Source organism: Alligator sinensis, unplaced genomic scaffold, assembly GCF_000455745.1.
Source record: "Alligator sinensis unplaced genomic scaffold, ASM45574v1 scaffold926_1, whole genome shotgun sequence".
Taxonomy (NCBI): domain Eukaryota; kingdom Metazoa; phylum Chordata; order Crocodylia; family Alligatoridae; genus Alligator; species Alligator sinensis.
This window is the reverse complement of record NW_005842679.1, coordinates 2,571-7,167: the sequence shown is the minus strand read 5'-3', so window position 1 is coordinate 7,167 and position 4,597 is coordinate 2,571.

The following is a 4,597-nucleotide window of genomic DNA, read 5'->3' as shown; positions in this document are numbered from 1 at the left end:
AGAAATGTAAAACCCACCAACATATGTCCACCACCCCTACAATTACTACACCCTACAACAGAGCTATCAGCATCCCAGGATCTTACAGCTGCACCTCCAAAAATGTAGTGTATCTCATCCAATGCACCTAATGCCCTAATGGAAAATATTTAGGAGAGACCAAACAACAAATGCACACCAGAATGAATGCACACTGGAAATCTATCAAAGACAAGAATGCCAAATTACCTGTGGGGACACATTTCTTACAAAAAAAACCACTCTCTCTCCAATCTCTCAGTTCTAATCCTCAAAAGGAATTTACAAAACACCTTTCACAGATGAGCTGATGAACTTCATTTCATCAACCTCCTAGATACTAAAAATCATGGACTAAATATAGACATTGGTTTTATGACACATCATAACCTGCCTAACACCTAATTCCCCAGGTACATCTCCACTATTTACTAGCTACAGTTATTCCCCTTCCCTCCCCCTTCCTCCCCCACCAGTCTCTCACCCACTGACTCCTCGATTTACATTTTCAATGACTGGCTTTCTTGCATGCATACCAGTCTCTGACTTCTTCTTTCTGTTCATTCCATTTAAGAAGAGTACACACCAAGTGCAGATGCTTCCTCAGATTGATGAAGGGTATTTATACTCAAAAGCTTTCTAAGAAGAAGTTTTCCAACTATTTGAGTTGGTCTAATAAACAATATCAGATTTATCCAAAGAACCTTGTCTGCCTAGAACCAAGTATAGGTGTTTGCAGACAAAAGTTCTTAGATAACATATTCATAATCAAATAAAAATGTGCATTGAGTTACCATATGATTTAAGGAAAGGGAAGATCATCATTTCAGCATCTGGAGTCATCTGACACAATATGTTCCATATATATAAGAACCAACCTCCATCTTGCTAGGTATGCATATAGCACATTATGTATGGTTAGAATACAGCTAGAAAACAACAAGAAGTGTATTATTTTCTTTGGGTGTTTTAGTGTAAAATGGAAGGGGAAAATGATTACAGTGCAGTCAAAGAGCAAATTATTTTTAACACATAAACTGGCAGAAAATGATTTATTAACTTGGGCCCTGCACCTTATTTATGAGCCTCTCTTCATGCTAATCAATACAGCATAATCAACAAGCAGAGTTGGATGAATACAGGGAAAATATCTTCCATGTAAATTAAAAAAGCAAGCAAACAAACAAAAACCACTATACTTTGATAGTATTCTTGACCCTTTTTCTTTCAGTCACATTAAACATTCATACAAATCTATATCTTTTTTCACAAAGGTGTTAATGGAAAACAAAAGTTGCATGGATATTTGTGGAATATTGGATTCATGTGAAGGGTTATGTTGGAAGCACCCACCCACACATCTTCAAATTGCTTTGACTTTTCTTCACCTATTTGTGACATACAATATGACTTAGGTGACAAGCTATACTGAATAGTCAACAGTTGATGAAATAGCATGGGAAGACCTTATAAGTTGAAAGGTTTTTACATAAGAGTTTGTTAAATAATTTTGACAATCAAACAAATTAGTAAAGTATTATTTACTTTTCACTGGTAACTTTTAATATAAAAAGTAGGTAGCATATATTAATCCTAAAATTATTTTGAAGAATTCCTTAAAAGTCTTTGAAGTATATTTAGTATTCCACAGCCTACACAATAGGCAGCAAATGCAGAAATAGCTGCTCATTTTTATACAATCAATGAAACCTGGCTGATAAAATTATGGATTTAATATAATTTAGCTAAGGTCAATGATGTGACTTTGAAAGCATGAAATTAATAAAGTAATTTATTTTTACATAAATCAAGTAAGTGTAGCGCATTAGCTTACATCTGTGAAATATTCAATACATTTTTTAGAAACATCTGTAGTTGTTAAAATATAGTTTTAAAATAGTTAAATCATGTGTATGATTTATATATAAAAACAAATTACATTCCTGTCTTTATAAATGGTTTGGCTGTTTCATGCTGTATTGCTTGCTAGTTCTCCTGTATCACCCCAGTAACACAGTGAATAATACAGATGTTGAAATCAAGAAAAAGTACACGTTAAAAGGGAACAGAAAGACCTTTGGTTGGGACCCACATTAGATGGAGTTCACATTAACAGATTTTTGTGAGCCATTATTCCCATTTATGTTTACATTTACTACATCCATAGGACAGTAGTATAAAAGTGATTGTTTAGTAGGTCATGTATTTTTATGTATTTATATTGAAATAAAAGTCAGCATCAAGTTGCCACACAGTGGCATGTGACACTACGTCTCTGTAGCAACATGCTACAGTGAAGTAATGTTCACAGGCACAAACTGTGGCACTGTAGCTACATCACTAACAACACAGTCCCTCAGTATAGCACATCACTATGGCAATGTAGGAGCTAAAAAAAGTGCACCACTGGCACAGTGCAGTAATGGCTGTCACTGTGCTGTCATTTACTACTTCCAGAAGGAAGTACTAAGTGACATCACAGTAACAACAGTGTCATAGAGGTGTGTGTAGACACACACAGTTTTCCATAAACTGACACAATGGTGCTCAACCTTCAGCCTGCAGACCTGATCTGGCCCATAGAGCCATGTCATCCATCCCATGGGGCCTCCTGTGGAAATTTGGTAGTATGATTTGGGGGCTTCCTGGAAATTTGGTAGTATGAAGCAGTGGCAGAATTAATTGTTGATCTTCTGTTGCCAAATTTCCAGATCTCTGGGGAATTCTTCAGGCCACATAACATGGCCCTGTGTGTGGAGTTGGGCTGGCACATAGCTGGATCCTGACATGCTTGGTTGGGCCAGCATGAGGCCAAATGGAGAGTGATAGTTAATGGAACTGAGTCAACATGGTGCATGGTGACCAGTGGCATTCCCCAGGGCTCAGTACTTGGACCAATACTCTTTAATATAGTTATAAATTATCTGGATTCAGGTGTCAGAAACAGACTGTCTAAGTTCCCAGACAACACCAAATTATGGGAAAGTCCGGTCACGCAAGAGGATAGGCTGGCAATTCAGGCCAACTTGGATAGGCTCACAATGTTGGTGGATCAAAACCCAATGACATTCAACATGAAGAAATGAAAACTGCTCCATCTCAAAAGAAAAAAAACACATCATACGTATAGGCTTGGCAGTGCTACATTCACTAGCATCATGACCAAAAGAGACTTGGGGGTCATGATTGACCACAAGATGAACATGAGCCACAAATGCAATGCTGCAGCTGGCAAAGCAAATAAAAATCTGGCTTGCATCTATCAATGCATCTCAAGCAAGACCCAAGAAATCATCCTCCCCCCTTAATTGGCCTTTGTGAGTCTATAGCTGGAGTACTGCATCAAATTCTGGGCTCCACACTTTAGAAAGGATGTGTAGAAGCTTGAGAGAGTCCACAGGAGAGCCACGCACATGATTAGAGGTCAAGAGAACAGGCCTTATGAGGAGAGGCTGAGAGGCATGGGACTCTTCATCCTGAAGGAGCAAAGACTCAGGGGTGACTTGGTGGCAGCCTATAAATATATAAGGGGTGTACATCAGGAAGTGAGAGAACATCTGTTCACCAGGGCACTCCAAGGGAAGACAAGGTCTAACAGTCGCAAACTGCTGGAAGATGATTTTAGACTAGACATAAAGAAAAACTTGTTTACTGTCTGAGTCTCCAGAGTCCAGAATAGACTCCCGCCAGAAGTGGGAGTAAGCACCTACTCTGTATACCTTTAAGAAATGCTTGGATGCTTATCTTGCTGGGGTGATCTGACCCCAGCTGACTTCCTGCCCCTAGGGCATGGGGCTGGACCTGATGATCTCACAAGGTCCCTTCCAGCCCTAATGTCTATGAAATCTAGGTGCATGGGGTTGGATCACACTGAGAGACTGACCCCCTCATGCCAACCCTGTGTGGGATCTGGCCTGTGAAACAACTCAGCACCATTCATCTAGTAGGGCCAGAAGGTTGGGTGCTATTAGCTAACAGAAAGTGTTCTGAAAACTATCAGATTGGAAAGTTATGCTCTAATTAATCATGTAGGAAGAAAGCAATTTGGAAAACACATAGCAAGTAAGGGAACTTTTCTAGGTGCACATCAATGGAAAGTTTCTTTCCTCTAGAAATTTTAATTACCTCCCCCCCACAAGTATTTTTCTGGTTTGTTTCCAATGTGCTGCCCCCTGCCCCTTATGAAGTCCTTGTTTCTAGAAATGAACTTGCCATGGGAGTTAAAGGTAAATGGGAAAGAGAAGTAGATAATAAATTAAAATGAAATAAAAAAGAATGTGTTTCCTGCTATAAATGCAAACAAGAATGATATTCCATGACTACTTTCTGTCTCGGACGGCCAGAGCCGACTCAAGGTGATTAAGAAATTGCTCGTTCGTTTGGGTGGGCTGGTGAATGGAGAGGCAGACAAGGTTTAATGGTTGCAAAAATGTTTACTTACGCCGCCTGTAGTTGCGACGCAGATGGTCTGGTCGTCTGAACAACTATGTGAGTTGTTCCAGCTAGCGAGGCCCAAGCCAGTTAATCCGTCCGCAAATCAAGCCGGCGGGAAAAGGGTACGTCTGGGATTGCGCTCGGC